This window comes from Leptonychotes weddellii, chromosome 10 (genome assembly GCF_054177405.1).
Source record: "Leptonychotes weddellii isolate Sample4059 chromosome 10, ASM5417740v2, whole genome shotgun sequence".
Lineage (NCBI taxonomy): Eukaryota > Metazoa > Chordata > Mammalia > Carnivora > Phocidae > Leptonychotes > Leptonychotes weddellii.
Window position 1 is genome coordinate 90,454,184 of NC_138378.1, and position 6,568 is coordinate 90,460,751.

The following is a 6,568-nucleotide window of genomic DNA, read 5'->3' on the forward strand; positions in this document are numbered from 1 at the left end:
GTGAAAGCACAAGGCTCTATGCACCGCCCTGGGGTGTAATCACATGGTGTCAATTGTATCCGTAATTGTCTCATCAGAACCCACCTGTGTCACTCGCATGTGTCACTGCAACTAGCTCTTAGAAACATCGAATCATTTCGTTAAATACAGATCTTCCTCAACTTCAGATAGGGTTACGTTCTGATAAACCCATTAGTTTTTGTTTTTTGTTTTTCTTTTCTTTTCTTTTCTTTATTTGACAGAGAGAGAGCAAGCAGGGGAAGCAGGAGAGGGAGAAGCAGGCTCCCCACTGAGCAGGGAGCCCAATTGGGGGCTCGATCCCTGGGATCATGACCTGAGCCGAAGGCAGACGCTTAACCGACTGAGCCACCCAGGCGCCCGTGATAAAGCTGAAAATTGTAAGCTGAAAATATCGTAAGTCAAAAATGCATTTAATACACTGAACCTACCAAACGTCACAGCTCAGAACGTGCTCAGAAGACTCACATTAGCTGACAGTTGGGCAAAATCATCTCACACAAGGCAAATCAAGTGTTGATTATTTCATGTCATTTATTGAATACTGTACTGAAAGTGAAAAACAGAACGATTGTTTCCATTGGTTACCTCGATGATGCCGGGACTGCTAGGAACCACAGTTCCCTGATGGGGCTACATATCATGAGAGAGTATATACCGTGTATCACTAGCCCAGGAAAAGACCAAAATTCCAAGTTCCAAGTGTGGTTTCTACTGAATGCTTATCACTTTTGTGGCCATCCTCAAGTTGAAAAGTCATAAATCAAGCCATCTAAATTGGGAACTGTCTGTAATCCCTGCTGAGAAAATTTACCAGTCAACCAGAAATCACGAATGGGATACCGTGAGCTCCTTAGAGTTAAACTTTGTACAATACGAAAGAAGCCCAACCCAGACTTCTGTCATCCCAGGGAGGCCCCATCTACTCCCTATCCCTCCACACAGGTGATTATTCTTGGTTCTTGTCTGATGTTCTACTGCGGCTAACGTTACAAAATCAGGGCATTATAGTTGAAATGGCTACAATACATAATTGTGGGGCGACAGAGAAGGGATCATCCATAAAGTGAGAAACAAACCTGAATGTAAGTGCAGACAAGAAAATATGCAAAATGAAGGGAAAACCACTTCATCTTCATGATGTGTGTTCTATGGTCCTCTTTGCACTGGGAGTGACTTTAACTCACCAGTTTATTTGCATATGGACAAAAGGGAACCTAAAACACTTTCATTATCTTAAAAGAGCAATTAGCCAAAAAGAATGTTCCTCCTGACAGCAATTAGTCTTGGCCAACCTCCTCGATGCTCCCCAGGCCACTGCTTTGCTGAGTCATCCTGCTAACTGGGGCCCCTCAGACCCAGAGCCCAACAGCCATCTGCTCACCAGAGAGGCGGAGGGCTGGCTGCCCGCAACCACCGAGCTTTAGAATCTTGTGATTGGGGTTGTTCTCCCTGCTGTCAGGGGTTTTGTTGTTGGTGTTGACCTTAGAGAAGAGGCATCTTATTTATGTAGAATTACATATTTAGGTAAAAATCCATATTTAAGATCTTACTTAGACTATGGATAAAATTGGCATAATCTTGGAATCCAAAGAACCTTCTGCTTCATCTGGTTTTACCTTCTGCTTCTAAATAGCTGTTTGTTCTGTTTGATAAAGATTTCGAAGTAGACTGCTTGAGTGAAAAAGAGGAAGCAGCAGAATAATGCGTGCATTATAATGCCTGTCTGTCAACACACAAACACACACACACCCACACACACGCACATGTATGTAAAACTCTGAATGGCTTATAGAAGACAGTCATTTTCTAAATCTTGCTTTCCTCTAATGTGTGATTATTTTACATTGAGTTTATATTACTTTTATAATTAAAACTAATAAAGATCACATGTTAAAGACGATCAGACACTAAGATATTCTTTGCAGGGGAGGTTTTCCTAGTAATGAAATAACTTCCTAGTTAAGCTACATACACTCTCTCATCACAATTTATTCTCATTTCCTTTGTTTTTTGTTTTTCCTGGAAATGAAGTGGTCATCGTCTTCTCTAGATCAGGGGGATTATGCATTTGTTTTTACTTTTTGTTGTGAAAATCTCAAACAAAGGAAGCAAAAGGGTCTACTCAAGCCCCATGTCCCTATCATCAGTTTCCATAATTATTCACTTTCCACCGTTCTGATTTTCTCTTTACCTTCTTCATCTATCTTCTACTGACACCTCAACCAAACTAATTTATATATAGTTCTTTTTGGTTTTGAGGTACATTTTATATACTGTAAAATGTATAAATCTTAACATTAAAATTTTGAAAAATAGATAAGACTGTGCAATCCATGCCCTTATGAATATATAAAACATTCCAATCAGCCGAAACAGTGCCTGCATCCCCCTTCACGGTCAGTGTCCACCTTATTTGAATATTTTTCCAAAGAGGTTTAATGGATGGCACAACATGCTCAACATCATCAGCTTTTAGGGAAATGCAAATTTAAATCACAGTGTGATAACATTACACATATTTTAGGATGGCTAAAATGAAAAAGACTGACCACAGCAAGTGTTGGCAAGGATATGGAGGAAGAGAATCCTCATGCACTGCTGGTGAGAATAGAAAATGATACAACCACTTTGGAAAAACAGTTCAACATGCACCTACCACGTGTCCCAGACATTTAATTCCAAGCGAAAAGGAAGTGCAATGTCCACACAAAGACTTGAACACAACTGTTCATAGTGCCTTTATTTGTAAGAGCCTCAAACTGGACACAACCCAAATGTCCACCCACAGAGGAATGGGGAAAAAAATGTGGCACATCAATACAATGGACTACTACTCGGGAAAAAAAAAAAAAGAAAAAGAAAAAAATGATTTATTGATAAACACAATATGGATAAATCTCAAAAACAGGGGTGCCTGGGTGGCTCAGTTGGTTAAGCGTCCGATTCTTGATTTCTGCTCAGGTCATGATCTCAGGTCCTGGGATGGAGCCCTGCATTGGGCTCTGTGCTCAGTGGGGAGTCTGCTTGAGGATTCTCCCTCTCCCTCTGCCACCTCCCCCTGCTGCTCGTGCTTTCTCTCTCTCTCTCTCAAATAAATAAATAACAAATAAATTTTTTTTAAAAAATCTCAAAAACAATTACGTTGCGTGAAAGAGGCCAGACCAACAAAAAGGCTACATACTGTATATTCCATTTATGTAAAATTGTAGAAAATGAAAATCTATAGTGAAATGAAACAAAGAAGTAGGGATGGAGGGGGAAGGGAAGGGAGGCCTGGGAGAGATTACAAAGGTGCATGAGGAAACTGCTGGGGTGATGGCGATGTTCACTGTATTAACTGTCGGGATGGTTTCGTGGATAAACACATACGTGAAAATTTAAACAGTATGCTTTAGGGATGTGCAGTATTTTGTATGTCAGTTACACTGCAATAAAGCTGCTTCAAGAAAATAAGGCAATGGAGAGTATCAAGACTCTGCTCTCATATGACTGTTCTCTCTCTGGCCTGCAAACAGGTGCACACAAAATCTACACATTGACCTGGAGCGTGCTTGACAACACCTTTGTAGCATGATGCAAATCACTGAGAGAAAGACATTAGTTATGTTAGAAACCACCAGAATATGGTTGTTTCCACACACCTTTTTTTTTTTCGTTTTCAGATCTGGGTTGTCTGTAGCACGTGGCTGCCGGTTAACCCAACGTGGGGCTTTTCTCTTTGGTTTAGAGAATCTGAAATCGAGCTTTGCTGGACTTAAGTCCCTGTGGTGGTTCGTGGGTGTGGAAAGTACCTAGGGCTGACCACAAGCTAGTTCCCTAAGACTCTATCAGTGTCAAAACTAGCTGCTGCATCCTAGGTTGTTTGCTTAAAAAAGAAAAAAAAATCCCACGGTCTTCACTTCGACCACTTCTAAATAATCTATAGGACATAACTTCTTTTCTGTTCTCGTAATTTCCTAACTTTTAAGATTTTGCTTTTTTCACTCTGTGGGAGATCTTGTCTCACTAGAGAATGGTTCCCACATTATGCTCAGTCTTGCCTTCCCTCTTCTGCTTCCCTGAGCAAACCTCCCAGCCCAACTGTTGTGAAGGGGCCCACATTGAAGGGCTGTTCTTGGCACCCCAAATGTACCAGGTCTTGTCACTAAGGTGGCCCCATCTGGGCATAGCCATTTGAAGCAGCAGTCTACTTCTTACTGGAAAATCTGGTGCCTTTGCAAGAGCTTTCCTAGAATTAACCACACCAAGGGGAGGTGGGGAGGTGGGGCAGAGTGCCAGGGGCCTGGGTGTACAGAACCCCTCATCAGCGTTGCACCTCATCTCTGCTATAACGTCCTGAGGGAACCACTGGACTTTGTATCTGTAGGAGAAGGGGAAGAGACTAGTGACGGCATTTCCTGTCCCTTTCCGGAAAAAGATGCCATGCCAGAGCAACATTCCAGCAGACTTCTAAGGTCAGTATCACCCCATGTTACAGATGAAGCTCAGAGAGCCTCAGCAGCTCACGTGCCCCAAGTCTCAGAGAGATGGGGCAGAGCAAGGACTGAAACCCAAGCCAGTCTGGCCAGAGGACCCACGTGCTTTCCTCAACTCAGCATGCCACCTCTGCCGGGTCACCACCAATCATCACAACCACTGTGTTCCCACCACTTACCTGCACTGCTGGGTCACCACCACTCACCATGTCACCCGGTCATCACTCCCCACTACTGCCTACGGGTCACTCGTGCTTTATAATCACGTTGACAGCCACTGGTGGATTTCGGTCATCAGTATTTTCTAGGTAATTGATACATTAGGTGTTCAGTTGCAAGACATATGCAATTTCCACTGGATATTTTCTGGAGGATCTGACAGATCTAGACTCAACTCTAGAACCTTCCAAGATATGACATAACCATATAGAAGGCTGAGCCTCCTGGATGTCGGGAATGCTGTGTCCTTACCCTCCAGGTTTCCCTAGAGATAAATCCATTTGTCTACAAAGTCAAGGAGGCAGGCAGGGGACATTCACATAGAACCTTTCAGGCTGGGGTAAGGAGTCTGGACATCAGTTTAAGACAGAGTTTTGCACAGGAGGGGTGATATGATCCGGACTTCCGAGAAAGGAAGCTTAGCGACAGCAGCCCAGAGTCCACTGCAGTGGCTCTGGCAAGAGAGGGTGGGCACCTTGGACTTGGGTGTGCTGGTAAGAAGGAAAGAAATGGATACACTCAGAAATCATTTCAGAGGCACAGGCAAACTAGACTTAATGAAGAGCTGGATGTGAGGAGTGAGGGTGAAGAGAAGAACCAAAGCTGACTCATAGGATTTTGTCTGGAAAAACTTGAAAAGCCAAGACAAGACAAAAAGAGTGAGGTAAAATCAGATTTGGGGAAATCTTGTGCTTTGCTTGAGATGAATCTGAATTAGAGATGCCTGTTAAAATCAAAGTAGAAAAGACCATGCATTATGTGTGTATGGGCTCTGAACGGATACAGAAATTCAGGAGTCAGGAGCTCAGAGATAGCACTTAAAATAGCACGAGTGGAGGAGATCACCAAAGAGGCAGTGTGCAGAGAGAAGAAAAGTGAGGTGGGAAATGAACTCTGGACGCCGCAGGACTTAGAGAAGAGGCAACAGCTGTGGCCATGAAGGCTAAGAAGGAGCGGGAAGAAAGCAAAGAGTGTGTGGTGTTCTGGAAGCAGAGAGAATAAAGGGCATCCAGAAGGAGGACTGTCAATTGTGTCAAATAAGATGAAGACAGACCTGCCCACTGAATTTGGTAGCAATAAATCACAGCACATTGCCATATAAATGGTTACATCTAAGCTACCGAAAAGAATATTATTTATTCTCCATATATGTAATAAGTACCTACTATGTGCCAGATAGTCTTTCAGGGCAGTGGGGTATAGAGATTCATAAGACATGCTCTCTGCTCTCAAGGAGTTAACAGTAATGAGGAAGAAAGAGGCAATAACCAGTATTTTCATTGCTTTGTTATCCCACTGATCTTGCAACAGCCTGGTCCTTCGGTTTGTGCCATTTTGCCATTTTACCAATAAGGAAAGCGAAGCAGAGGGAGGTCAAGATATGCCTCAGATATTCAATGACAAAGCCAAGGCTTGACTCTAACATCAGACTTCCAAACGGGAATTCCCAAACATGATTGGGAAATGGCCAAGGATCAGGCATCTTAGCACTAGGAGGACCACTCATCTGAAATACAGATGCACCTGGGATAAGCCTGATGCTTTCTTGTCAGTCAGCGCAGACTCAGATCAAGTGCCCACAGCCACCCACCCAAGAGTCTTAGATAAAAATGTCTATACCTACACTGATAAAGGTACCAAAATAATTCAGTGGGGGACAGGAAGTTCTTTTTTCTTTTCTTTTCTTTCTTTCTTTTTTTTTTTTTTTTAAAGATTTTATTTATTTATTTGAGACAGAGAGAATGAGAGACAGAGAGCATGAGAGGGAGGAGGATCAGAGGGAGAAGCAGACTCCCCGCCGAGCAGGGAGCCCGATGCGGGACTCGATCCCGGGACTCCAGGATCATGACCTG